The sequence below is a fragment of the Pelophylax lessonae genome (genome assembly GCF_965119305.1).
Source record: "Pelophylax lessonae genome assembly, chromosome: 3".
Lineage (NCBI taxonomy): Eukaryota > Metazoa > Chordata > Amphibia > Anura > Ranidae > Pelophylax > Pelophylax lessonae.
The window spans coordinates 345,554,730-345,570,093 of NC_138770.1; positions in this window are offsets into that span (position 1 = coordinate 345,554,730).

A 15,364-nucleotide genomic window follows, 5' to 3' on the forward strand; every position below is an offset into this window, starting at 1 on the left:
TGACATGGAAAAACATCAGGATCTCCGGGTATGACATGGAGGAACATCAGGGTCCCCAGGTGTGACATGGAAAAACATCAGGGTCTCCAGGTATGACATGGAGGAACATCAGGGACCCCTGATGTGACATAGAGGAACATTGGGATCACTGGGTATGACAGCATTACATGGAGGAACCATTGGATCAGGGTCACTGGATATGACATAGAGCAGTTTTTAACCCCTTCCCTTTTTATTTATTTTTTATGGGGGGGGGGGGGGGGTGCAAGTAGCTGATCTTGCCTAGGGCGTAAAACAGTCTAGCACCGGCCCTGTGTACATACCAGTTTGGTACAGCTCAAGAGCCTTATGTGGCTCTTTTTTCAAAGCCAGTAGTATATCCTAGAGAAGTGCTACATTAGATTAAAATAACAGAGGTTCCTTTTTCAAGATTTGGTGTAAAGCACTTCGTGCAGGACATCTTGCTTTTTGAGGGGGGGGGATATACAGAACATATACAAGATTATAAAAAAGAATCAACCAGTAGAGGGGTACCCCATATATGTTCCAGAGAGGTCACTCCCCAGGGTTTCAGCAGAAGGAAGAAGAATATTTGAGGTGCATCACACCATGTAGGCGGGAGGCCTAAGTAGGACACTTTCCTCTAAGGGAGAAGCTAGAAGCAGCCAGGCAGTTGCCATGGTCTAAGGGATAATGTTTATGGGACTACTCTGATATCCTTGGGGGATGGTAGGACTCTGGAAAGGCTCTCCAGATTTTATGGGTGTTGCAAATTTCTCCTCCCCTACTGAACTGTTCTGTTTAATAAAGAAAGAACTGAAGGCATCAGTTGTGTGGACATTCTCTTATTCTTACCACAAATGGACAGTCTCTTGGGAACAGATCACTGCATGATGGACTGTAATGGGATCTGTGCTCAAGATTTCTAAAGGTTATGGACTGTACAGCTGCCAGGGTGCTGGTTAAACCAGGTTGGGTGTCTCATTGGGTGCATTCTGATAGGCAATGCATGCTGGATGATTTCAGGAAGGTCAGCAAGCAAACAGTGTACATTTTCCCTATCTCTCATCAACAGAATGGACAAACGGGCATGTAGCCAAGGGTACAGTCCCATTAAGTTACAGTACTATTACAGGTGCCATATATTAACATAATATTTTCAGTTATAGTAGTCTTTTAATATACTGCTACCGTTTGGGCTTGTTAAAACTGTGAGACCTCATGAGGTATCTGTTAAGAGTAGGAATTTGAGCCATTTGAAGTGGAGACACATTGCCAATTCATGAGATAACGTCTAGCACATCTATAAACTTCAATACAGTGTGCTGGAATCATGGAAATGGTAGTCCGAGATAGCAGCCATGTATTGGATGATAGACTGCTTGAACTACAGGCCCCAATAAACTCAGTAGGAGATGTGAGAGAGGGTTTTTTATGAGCTGTGCAGGAAAACCTACTCTGTTGGTACCACAGGAGTCAATGCACACACACCTACAAGCAGGGGGCCAAGCCAGAATGACTCAAGTCCGAAGCCAGGAGCAGAGAAACCAGAGGTGGTACAGTACCACCAATATTTCTGCCTTTGCACCATTGCCACATTCATTCACTATCTGCTTCATACTGCTGAACTACAGAGGCTTCAGGAAGAGACCAAGGGGGCCCCTTGCACAGCAAGGGTTTTTTACAATCTCCTGAGAATTGGCGAGAAGGTTGTCTGCTCGTCTTTGACACTGTTAGCAGAACTGATCCACCTAGAATACCAGATCTATATCGTACCTATAGCAGATCCATACTACACCCTTTACCAGATCTTTACTACACCTGTACCGATTTCATTCTGCACCTTTACCAAATTTACACCACACCTGTTCCAATTCTGTGTTGCACTTACACCAACTGTCATCATCTCTGGCCCACCTTTACATTACCCTGTGATAAAACTGCACAGCACCTTCAATAAAGGCATAATTACGTGCATCAATTCTTCCTAAAGGGATCCAACAATAGCCAGCAGAAGAACAACCCACTGTGGATTGTAGAGCCAGAATAAAGTCGTATAAAACAAAATAAACAATAAAATCCCAAGTAAGAAGATGCTGGAGACTTGGTCCAGGACTACATGTTTCAGGGATTTAACCCCTACTTTTGGTCACATGGTCCACATGACCTGAGAAAGAGGTTTCATTCCCAAAACATTTAGTCAGGACCAAATCTCCTGCACCTTCTTACTTTGGATTTTACTGTTTATTTTGTTTGATATGACTTTATTCTGTCTGCATGGTCTCCAGTCCTCCTGTGCCCTCACAGTGTGTGTCTCCTGTGGAGTACTTCCACCAGCACCTGACTTCTCTTCCGAGACTGTGTGGGTCATTTCCAGCCCATCTGCTGAACACCTTTAGGGTGGGTTGAAATGATGATTGCGAGCCAGGTAAAAAGAGTGGAAACTGTTATACTGTACTTAAAATGGAGCTCCACCCAAAAGGGGAAGCTCTGCTCGTTGGCACCCTCCAATGAGCACCTGGGTACCTGGATTTAACAGGTAACTGTTCCCACTTTCTGGTAAGATCACCTCATGGCGATCTGGCCCCTCCTCCTTCCCCCGCTGCCTTCTGGGACACACACAGGTCCCAGAAGACAGCAGGAGCATTCAGAAAGCTCAGCCCAACTTGCACATGCGCAGTAGGAAACGAGCAGTGAAGCCACAAGGCTTCACTGCCGGTTTCCCTTACTACAGATGCCAGCGCCTGCACCCAAAGCCGACTGATGAATTGACATAGCGGATTCTTGGATAGGTAAGTGTCCTTATATTAAAAGTCAGCAAGTACAGTATTTGTAGCTAATGACTTTTAATTTTTTTTTTATACAGACTGGAACTCCTCTTTAATAGTAATCCTTGGTTTTGAGATGGGGTGTCCAACAAGCTCATGTTCAACAGGCATGTTGGATAGGTGCCCACAAACTTTTAGGCATACAGAGTATGTCTTCTAACCTAACAGCATAAATCTTTATAACTTGTAAAGGAGCAAACAATTATTTGCATATCCTCTACAGATCCTTATTACAGTAGTAAGGTATGCTTCTTAAAATTTTGAGCACAGCTGTGGTTGAACCTAGATATTGTGCATGAATTACCAAAGAATAAAAGGTTGACTTGTACAAAGGTCAAGCATTTGGAGACCGACTAGTATGGTTGTTTTAAAAATGTTAATGTTTTTCTTGACATTTCCAATGTTTTTGTTTACTTCATCAAATCAAATTCGTAAGATTTGGTGCCGGTTCACACCAGCGTGGCTTCAAAGCCGACATCTCTGCGAGACTTCATTGCAGCTTGCATATTAGTTCTATTTAACAGAAGTCAATGCAAGTGTAGCCGGGATCGGAGTACTAGGATATATGTATATCTATCTTATAAGGCCCTCACAAACGGACATCCAGGAGAGAGGGTGCCTGTGTCGGGTTCTGATCACATGTATAACCTTTTCATCTACACACTGACTGCAGACACTGCAATATACATAATTTCCCATGGGATTACAAACAAACATTTGATTCTCCTACTATTTTATAATCACCTTGGAAAGTGTTTAAGAGCTCCAACTGCTGGTGAATATATAGCAAGGCCTTGCTATGGGAGGGGTATTGATACCTACTACTTCTTTAGGGGGACACGTTCCAATTAATTGCAGTATTGCTGTTTAGGATATTAACGGTACAGCAATAGTTTGGAGTTCTCCTTTAATCTGAATATTGCATTATTATCATATAGAGTTGTTCTAACATTGTCCTTTGATATTGCAATTCATTGTTCTGGTTATTTTTGCGTCATTTTTGTTGAACCCCGCTGGTATTGGCGGGATTCGGTTGACTGACATAACTATATCAGTTTATTCACTAAGTAAAAGGTGAAAACTCATTTATATGGTGTCAGTGTGTTCTTAAAGGTATATATACATAATAATTATACAATAGTGCAGCGCAATCCTAATGGTGAATCATAAATAATATATAAAAAATATTAACATGCTCCAGAAAAAGTCCCAAGAACTCAGGTGCCTGTGTAGAAAGGGAAAAATGACTGTCCCAGTGGTCAGTGGTCCTAGAGCAAAATCATTCAATTCTGTGATGCATCAGAACAGGTGCTCAAAAGATCCCGCCACCTATCATCCACTGCCTCTCACCTTATGCTTGTGACCCTACAGGGTCAGCCAGCATGTAATATCCACAGGAATCAATAATCAATATAGTTCACCTTCACTCCTTCTCTCCTTTTAACACAATATGCAGTGTGTATAAACTTCAGATCCTCATTAATACCTGGAGTCCTCATTGTATATAGATAGATCCTCTAAACAGTATATCCGTGGTGTATGTAAGAGAGAAAGACGATCTAATACTCTCTGTATGCAATATCACTATACTTTATTCAAATTAAGAATTACACTCACGTTTTAAGGATCAGTTCATAACGTTATTGCAGAGCCTGCAAGCGAGCGTGCATATCGGTAACCAAACAGTGGGGAGTCCAAAGATGGCCGCAGGTCACGTGACGTCCCCCGTACGCGTTACGTCCAGAATGGGTGGGACTTCGATCAGTGGGGATCACGTATCATGTCACTGACCTACTTAAATATCCAAAAATACTGGGGCCAGTGCTTGACGGAGCACCCTAAGTTTATATATTGAAAAGCCCCATCCTTAAGGGATAAAATTGCACCAGGGATTATTGACCCACCCCAAATTAAAGAAAATCATATCTTTTCTTTTCTGTCTGGCACTTATACATGCGGCAAGTGTGCAACATGTAGAAGTTGTAAGAAGAATTTAAGAAAACGGAGAGAATTTGTAGCTACAGCCACCCAAAAAACATATAAAATAAAAAATCTGATCACATGTACTACGCAGGGAGTTGTATATATGCTTCAATGTGAGTGCGGCCTTCAATATATTGGATGTACCTCCTGAGCACTACACGTTAGAGTAAGTGAGCACGTCAATAATATCCGCAAAGGCCTGGAGACACATAGTGTATCTAGACATTTTAAGATATTCCATCAAAAAAATCCCAGTGGATTACAATTTTGGGGTATCGAAAAAATTAATCATCACTGGAGAGTAGAGAATTTTATCCGACAGTTGAGTCGCAGAGAGTCCTTTTGGATATACGAATGTAAAGTTTTGTCGCCACTGGGACTCAATGTCGGTTTTGACCTAAATTGTTTCATTTCGGATAGATAATTTAATTTTTAATATGACATCCTGAGTTTACTTTTAAACTTATTGTCAATATTATGTTTGTTTTTATTGAAGTTGTATTTTTATTTGAGCCCCGGTTCACACTTGTGCGTGTGCGGGGTTCGCATGTAATGTCGGAGCGCACTGCTCCGACATTACATGCGATCGGCTGTGCGGTGCAAGTTTAGCCATACACTTTGTATGGCTAAATTCGCACCGCAGCCGCACCAAACACGCACAGGACCCTTTTTGGAAGCCGCATCAGGATCGGATCGCACAGCGGTTCACACTTGTGCGATCCGATCCTGTGCGAACTGCACGATCGCACTGCGATATGCGATCAAACTGGGGGTGTCGTTAAGATTACATTGACACCCCCAGCGTATCGCATATGGCAGTGTGAACTGCCGGGGGTGCGTGTGCGATGCGGGAACAGGCTGCGGATTCGCAGCCATCCCGCACTCGCATAAGTGTGAACCGGGGCTTAATGTCATATATTTAATGTTTTTGTTTAAATATTTATGTTTACATTGTCGTAATGTTTGCATGTCTGCCATCTAGTGGAGAGTTTAAATATGGCCAGGGTTATAGAGTGATGCCTATCCATTGATCCTGTGGATCATGGGATATATATATATATATGTGGTTTTATTTTGAATAAATTGTGCACCATCTAGCCTTTTAAATATATTTATTTATTATGGCCAGGTAATTAATATACCTATATTTTTATAAATTATAGTTGACTAGGCTGGTTACTTGATTCGGCTATAATATGTTAACTTTTGCCCTTAAACTTATAAGCTAAAGCTAACCAGGCTGGTTCCGGTCTGAGCTACATGGTGCCACTTCCGTCCTTAGTTAATTTACATGTCTTCCGGTAGAGGGGCTGATCTCCAGTATAATGTCAAATGAGTTTCCGGAAGCAAGGCGGAGTTTTGGATATTTAAGTAGGTCCGTGACATGAAGAAGGATAGGGAAATGGCGTTGCCTATTAGGGTGAATATTAAAGTGCTGGTAAAGTACAAATGTGCTAAATAAATATATTGCACTCTGAAAAGAGGAGAAAACAAGGGTAGTGTATATATAAAGTGACTGGTGCAAGTGCAACCACTAGGTGGTGTCGTTAGTGTAGTGAAATGCAAATAGGTATAGAATATATATTAGGTATACAAATAAATATGAAGAATAAATATTGATATGAATCTAAGTGTCAATAATTTGAAGTGCCACGTGCACTGATATCTGTAAATAGTATTAGTGAACACAGGACTTAGATAGGGATATAAAAGGATCCAAAAACAAAAACAAACAAAATTACACAATATATGATTCCCACTCAATTAAAGTGCGTTGCATAAGTGTTGGTGACAAATAAATATTGGTGACCAAATCAATAAATAAATAAATGGTGATCCAAAAAGAAAATTTGTCCAGATATGACCATATAGTCTATATACACCTATAAGGGTGAAGTGGCAATTGTAGAGATATATAAATATAAGTGATTGGAAAAGGTCCAAAATAAACAGCCAGTGATAATCTTCTAATGTACACCTGTGGTGGGTGAACCCGTGGTGGGCAGTGAGGTACTCAGTGACCCCTCTAGTGAATGGAACACTCACCAGAAGTACCCACCCCACACAGGGGTATAGAGCAGGTATAGGTGGTAGTCCGATGAATGGCTCCCGGTGTCCTCCTCCGGTCCCTGGTGTACATGTCCTGCGTGGTCTCTACGTGGGTCCCGTGAGATGAGGATTCCTGAGGAGGGTGGTTGAAGCCTAATGGGATCCTGACCTTAAACAGTGGGCAGTAGGGGTCCTAGGTCCACGGGGTAACACTCGTGCCAATGGAGTAGGGGTACCAAGATAATGAAAAGGCATATAGTGTGATAACGTATAAACAGGGTTTATTCATCCATATACATAAGAGAGGTACTCACAAGTTGGTGAATAAAAACGAGCATATAGCGTTGCGAGTGGAGCGCGATGCGGTCCGGACCTCGCTCTCGATACCGGAAGTGATGCGACACGCTGTACGCGTTTCGTAGCAAGTACGTCTTCAGCAGCCCCATATCAGGTCCGTGACATGATATGTGATCCCTGCTGTTGAAGTCCTGCCCATTCTGGACGTAACGCGTACGGGGACGTCACGTGACCAGCGGCCATCTTTGGACTCCTCCCTGTTTGGTTACCGATATGCACGCTCGCTTGCAGGCTCTGCAATAACGTTATGAACTGATCCTTAAAACGTGAGTGTAAGTGTCAGTTCACATCAGAGCGATCTGACTTCGGGGGCGACCTGTGAAGTCGTGTGCACCGCGACTTCGGCGCGCCTTGCACGGAGTTCACATAATTGAAGTCAATGCAAGTCACTCCGATGTCGCCCCGAAGTAGTACAGGAACTATTTTCTAAGTCGGAGCAACTTGAGTCGCTCCTATTAGAACGGTTCCCGTACAACTGAATGGACCGCGACTTGTCAGGCGGCCAAGTCGCTTGACAAGTCGCGGTAGTGTGAACCGGGACTAATTCTTAATTTGAATAAAGTATAGTGACATTGCATACAGAGAGCATTAGATCACCTTTCTCTCTTAAATACACCACAGATATACTGTTTGGAGGAGCTATCTATATACACTGAGGACTCCAGGTATTAATGAGGATCTGAAGTTTATACACACTGCATATTGTGTTAAAAGGAGAGAAGGATTGAAGGTGATAGGTGAACTATATTGATTATTGATTCTGTGGATATTACATGCTGGCTGACCCTGTAGGGTCACAAGGATAAGGTGAGAGGCAGTGGATGATAGGTGGTGGGATCTCTTGAGCACCTGTTCTGATGCATCACAGAATTGAATGATTTTGCTCTAGGACCACTGACCACTGGGACAGTAATTTTTATCTTTTCTACACTGGCACCTGAGTTCTTGGGACTTTTTCTGGGGCATGTTAATATTTTTTATATATTATTTAGGATTCACCATTAGGATTGAGCTGCACTATTGTATAATTATTTTTCAGGAGGTGTTTGTTTAGATTGCCCTTGAAGTGTTCAGCTGCTAGTCCATTTTATATGGTGTCTTTATGTCCAGCGCTGAATATTCCTTTATATATATACATAATGTCAGAACCTAGAGTGTCAGGTGGGCTGGACGGTTCACAGGGCCATAGGAGTGCTGAGGAACACCCATCAACCAGCAGCCCTCAAGGGGGCAGTACTACACAAGTTATGTTGAAGTCAGCCCAGAGAAGTGCAGGAACCTTTTTCTAAGCTGGAGCGACTTGAGTTGCACCATTGCCAATAATGGGGTGCAACTTGTTATGCGACTTTGTTACATGACAAGTCGTGGCAGTGTGAAATGGGGCTAAGGCTATATAAAGCTGAAACTGGTATAAACAATGTACACATACTGTTTAAACGTGACAATTCAATCAGTTAATTTCAAAATTATTGTTAGAGTTGTTACTTATCTCCACTTCACATGGCCTACAAACTTTTTTTAAAATCAAAATTAAGAAAAAAAATATATACATTGTATCCCTCATTCACCACTTTAGATGGTAAATGCCTATTCTTGTGCACTGTATTGTCAGAGAAATTTAGATGTTTACGTAACCTACTGATTTTATCAGAAATGATCACCGCCAGCTTTCCTGAACGCTACTGCTCTGCTCAGAGATTATTTAGGAGAACTGAAAATGCGTTTATTCAGTGACAATGTTAACAATGTTAATTCCTGTTCAACAATCGAATATCAGCTTGTTTTGTTCCCTGTAGATATTTTCTTGGTCTGCCTATACCTGTCAAATCTGTATACCCAATAGTGGGAAAGAGGAGTTTTATATTGACCACACTGCAAAAGATTTGTCCTCCCACGATGATGGTCAAGTGTTTCAGAAAAAGGTTGTGACTTTCCATGCTATGCAGGGCACAGTGGAAAGTTTTCTCTCATTGTTCCCTGCATGCGATTGTCAACCTGGAATGCTTATATTTGTCACATTTGGCTGTAAATCTGTAATAGATTGGGCTGTATTGTAAGCAGCTTAAACCTAGAACACTACTTTACTAATTGGTAATGTTCTACTTAATTACTACTATCCTAATGGTAGAAAATACATTGGTAGACTAAATACACGGATTCAATCAGGTTATCATTACACTAAAACAGTACTGTAGATACAATAAGTATATTTCACCACTAGATGGTGTATTTTCTTTAAAAATTATTTTAACTAAAAAAGGTTTGATGTATGTTGCTTGAATTTGCAGTGAACATAATACTATCTCATCATGGCTAAAAAAATCTAAATATATATGTCATATATTTACTGAACAGGAAGCCATCAGACAAACATAAAAATACAATTCTCTAGACTATTTAGCAACAAAGCTAAAATAATTTGTATTCCAAGTCCTTTGTGAAATTTTATAACATTAATAAATATTAAATATATTAAATATTAAATATAGTAAATATTGTGTACACTGCATTGGTTGTTTTTGAGGTATTTCGTGTAAAGGTACATCTGTACTAAATAGAAGATGTCTCACCAGAAATATATTTTGCTCCTCGAACATGTAGCACTTTGTCCAGTTTAGGTGTTGTGAAGGCTGAGTTAGCATGGTTGACAGCGTGCCCCCATTCTCCACCGCTGTTCAACCTTGCTGGTTATAAATCTTTAATGACTTCTGAGTGACAGCAAGGAGAGGGATGATGACAGTACTTGTCTCTGGTAACAGTGTCCTGGAGAACAGCGCCAGAATAGCAGGTGGGCCAGTCTTGAACCACAGCAAACAACCCTAGTGAAAACACATGTTAATAGAGGATCCTACCTAAATCAATGTGTACAAAAGGAGTATAATGATATTCAAGGGGGTCAGGCTTAGCCCAGGTAAGGTGGAAATGTAGGGTTGTGGATCCTGGTTGGAAACAGAGCCAGGATGAGTACAGGATAATCACAAGTGCAAACACAGGTGAAGGAAATGTAGGCACACAGGCAAAAGCTTGAGAGTGAGGTACAGCACAATATTCCCCCATTAGCCACCCTTAGGTGGTGACTATTTGTAGGCTCTGCTGTCTGCTGCATTTGTGGACACTGGAACTGCACCGTTTCATCCAGGCACTTCAGTCCTTCCAGCAGAGGTGGGGGACTCGAGTCACATGACTTGACTTAAGTCAGAATTAAGTCACCAGTTTGAGGACTTGAGACTTGCTTGACTTAAATTAATAAAAGACTCGACTTGACTTTGACTTGGTATTCATGACTTGAGACTTGAGTTTGACTTGAGACATATGACTCGAAATGACTTTACTTTTTTAAGTTATTAAATATTTGCATTTTCACAAGATTTGTTAAAGCAAAATGAATGTGCCTATTATGTGTCTGACACAACAGTCACTTAACCACTTTAACCCCGCCCATCGTACATTTACTGCGGCATTCTGCTGCTGCTGGGCAAAGTGACGCAGCCCTACGTCGCTCGCTCAGGAGACTGTAGGGGGCGAGCGCGTGCCACCGCTGGCGGCACGCTCCCGTCCCCACCCGTTCCCTGGGGAGCCAGCGCGTGTGACCGGCGGCTCCGATGGCCGCCGGCCACTCGCAATCTCCTGCAGCAGAGGGAGCAAGACAGACGGCTGATATAAACACAGCCGTCTGTCATTCTCCCTGAAGTGATCACAGAGGCTATGCGATCCTGCTATATAGGATTGCATGTCTCTGTGGTTACTTCACTAGCCATGCCCCCTGACAGTTAGAATCACACCCCTAGGGACACATTTAACCCCTTGATTACCAGTACAGTTAACCCTTTCCCTGCCAGTGTCATTTTTACAGTAACAGTGCATATTTTTAGCACTGATTACTGTAGTAATGTCACTGGTCCCCCCAAAAGTGTCAAAAATGTCAGTTAGGGGTCCGATCTGTCCGCCGTAATGTCACAGTCCCGCAAAAAAAAAATCGCAGATAGCCGCCATTACCAGTAAAAAAAATAAAACAATAAAAATGACATAAATGTTTCCCATAGTTAGTAAACGCAATAACTTTTGCGCAAACCAATCAAAATACGCTAATTTCGATTTTTTTTTTTTTTTACCAAGAACATGTAGCAGAAAACAAATTGGCCTAAAATGTTAAAAAATTTAGATTTTTACTTTTTTTTTTACTATGTAGATCCGTTGATCACTCTGCATACAGCTGAAGCCACAGCCAATCACAGTAAGAATCACGCCCCTAGGGACACACACAGCCCCTCCCTCTCAAATAAAGTTAACCCCTTCACTACCAATGTATTTTTACAGTAACAGTGCATATATATAGCACTGATTACTGTAGAAATGTCACTGGTAACCCCAAAAGTGTCAAAAATGTCAGTCAAGGGTCCGATCTGTCCGCCCCAATGTCGCAGTACCGCAAAAAAAATCGCAGATCGCCGCCATTACGCATTAAAAAAAAAACAACAAAAATTACAAAAATCTTTCCCTTAGTCAGTAAACGCAATAACTTTTGCGCAAACCAATCAAAATACGCTTTTTGCGATTTTTTTTACCAAACATAGGTAGCATAAAACAAATTGGCCGAAAATGTTAAAAAATTTTGATTTTTACATTTTTTTGGGGGGGAATTTCATATAAAAAAAAGGGAAAAATATTGCTATTTTTGCAAAATTGACGCTCTTTTTTTGTTTATAGCGTGTGATCAAAAAATCGCACAGGTGATCAAATACCGCCAAAAGAAAGCTCTGTTTGTGGGAAAAAAAGGACGCCAAATTCGTTTAGGTACAGCGTCGCACGACCGCGCAATTGTCCGTTAAAGTCACGCAGTGCCGAATCGCAAAATAGCCCCTGGTCGTTTAGCAGCCAAATCCTCCGGGGCTTAAGTGGTTAAAGGTGAAAATTGGGGTAGATCAGAATTTTGACTTGATTTGTGACTTGACCAAAATAAATGACTTGACTTGACTTGCTTGACTTCTAGCAGGGACTCGACTTGCTTGTGACTTGCTTGTGACTTGCACATATGTGACTTACTCCCATGTCTGCCTACCAGCATAACACTAGTCAAAGGGGTTGTAAAATCAGAAGGTTTTTTATCTTAATGTACTCTATGCATTAAGATAAAAAAACATTCTGTGTTTAGCACCCCCCCCCTCAGCCCCCCTAATACTTACCTGAGCTCATCTTTATCCAGTGATGTTGCAGGAGTGTCTCAGCTGCCCAGGACTCCCCTCCTCATTGACTAAGACAAAAGCACAGCGTGATTGGCTCCCGCTGCTGTCAATAAAAGTCAGTCGGCCAATTAGCAGAGAGAGGGTTGGGGCCAGGCCGAGGCTCCCTGTCTGAATGGACACAGGGAGCTGTGACTTGGCTTGGGTGCCTCGATAGCAAGCTGCTTGCTATGGGGCAGGGCCGGCCTTACCATGGGTCCCGCTGGGTCCAATGGACCCAGGCAGCACTTAGAGAGGGGCAGCAAATTGACTCCCAATATTTTTTTTCTAGCAGTTTTGTGTGTCATCAGTTTGCGGCGGGTTACGGGCGGCATTTCCCCATCTCGTATTGCTGCCCGTAGTGCAAACTAATGAGTATGAGGAGGTGGAGCGTCTCCTCCAGGGAACGTCCCTCACATGATCGATGCGCTATGATATCAGACATCAGCATACTCCATCTCACGCAGGACAGTCTGGATCTTCTAGGGCAGTGGCGGGAGTGACATGAGGACTGAGGACAGACAGGGGGTGTTTGGTAGACCAGTCCGGTGGTGAGTTATGGAAGAAGATACCAGTATATATAATATTATCTACATTTTATATCTATATACAATAATGGATGTGGGTACCTTTTGTTGGGTGTGTTTCTTTATTTTTGGGGGGAAAGGGGAGCAGCATTTTATTCTTAGTCCCAGGCAGCACAATGTCTTGGGGCAGCCCTGCTATGGGGACACTCAACAGGAGGGAGGGGCCAGGAGCACAGGGGAGGGACCTGAGAAGAGGAGGATCCAGGCCACTCTGTGCAAAACTACTACACAGGGCAGGACTTGTAAGTATAACATGTTTGTTTGTTTGTTTTTTTTTTAAATGAGACTTTACAACCACTTTAGGCTGCATACCCTTATAAAACTACCAAGCAAAAAGAAAAAAAACTGCATTGGCTACTAGATAGCATTATGTATCATAGGGAGTTCCTTGAAAGCTTAATGCTATCTGGTGGCCAAATGCAGTATTTTTCATTGTAAATCAATACAAAACATATAACCAGCATATAGTAACATTCTTATTTTTGCCCCATTTGCACAGGATGAATGTACGGTAGATGTAAATTGCTTTGCAATTTTTTTTTTAGCAAATACATCCCTTAAAGTGGGCAGAGCATACTGTGCATGTAAAGGCTTCATTCATACAGGTACTGATGCCCATACAGCATGAATGAGCCATTTGTTTACAGTCTTGGAAGTGCCTCTCGATGTGTGCAGGCAGCCTATGTTAGTGAATGGATACGCAGTGACTGTATGAACACAGCCACACAGCTGAGCCTGGCAGGGGCCCTGAATGTACACTGTCTGCATCTGGGGTCATACATTTATGCCTGCACACCTCCTTAACTCAGCTTGTGTATGTTTTCAGCTCTAGAAAAAGATTTATCAGTAATAACATGGATTTAAAAAATAAACCAGTTCTTTACAGTATGTATTTAGTTTGTGTTATAATGCTTACTTCTGCTATAATACTGTAGATTTGATTTAGGAAGTTTACATTAACAACTACAGTATATCTTAAAATTAAGCCTATAACAAGAACTGGTAAAACATATAATTCCACAACAAAAATTACCAATAGTAGCTTTCCTGTGCCTGTATTTTGCATACTTGTATGCTGACATACTATATTAGCATACTTGCCAACTGTCCCGTTTTTGTCGGGACAGTCCCGGCAAATGGGAGCCTGTCCCGGGTAATTTACATTGTCCCGGCAATGTACTACTTATTTACACTTTGCACTTTATTTATATTTACATATTACATTTTTTGTATGGTCACATTTGACACTTTAGAATTGCGGGGAATTGTGATGAGAATTTTAAACTTTAGGCAGAAGTCTCTGCTACTTTGGCCTCAAGTTAAAAATTCCCTTTTCAATTTCCTGTAATTCTCTCGTTATTGAGTAGACCCTGTAATCTGATGATAAGTAGGTGGAGATTAATCATGAGGAGTGGGCGGGGCTTCAATGAAGTGGGTGTGGTAAGTAATTGATAGCTGTGCTGCAAAGTGTCCCTGCAAATTTTTTTCAAATGTTGACAACTGTGTATTAGGCGTGAACAAACCAAGTCCCATGAACCAGGACAACCAGATTACATTTATTTGCTTGTTGCAGCTATCCATGGGATTACCACTAAACATTTGTGGCCTTTTTAGTTTCCGAGTACATTTGGCAAGCTCCCCCTGCTGCTAGCATGTCACCCTTGTCGCTGTTCACAGGGACAATCAGCAACATAAAAGTGATGCAGAGCACAGACCACATTTTTTAAATGAACTACAGCTGGACACTTCTCATAGGGCTCCTTTAAAGCCTTCATTTGTCAAGGGCACAGAGGGCATCAGTGCTGCTGTCATTTATAATCCCTGCATCAAACTGAAGACAATTTGCTAAGTGTGTCTTCTACGTGATGCCAGTAATTCCTTTCACTTGTCAGTTCTTGTACTGTATGTCTCAGGTTTGTTGTCACTGCAACTGTGACACACATACTGTATGCAAGGAAGTGTTAAGCAAGGTCATTTTTAGGGTTTTGTAACAACTAAGGGTCACACTTAGGGCGTAGAACCTTCATTTACCAGAATTGAGTTAGGAGTTTCATGGGTAGGTTCTGTCTTACTCATTTTCATGCTGTAACAAGTCTATATATCAGATATCCATTATCCATTTTTTAATGCACTGCCCTTAATGAACATTACTTTATTTCATTTATTTTCTTTGTTGGTGTTGGCCAACCATCCATCGTTGTCCATCGTTCTTCAAATTCAAGGTCACAGCTAGAGCCTGGACTTGCTGTAACATAGTACATAAGCCCTTTGGCTATAGGAACACAAGCCTGTCCGCCAGGCGGATTTCACCGGGTGATTACACACTTTTCTAAAAAGGCTT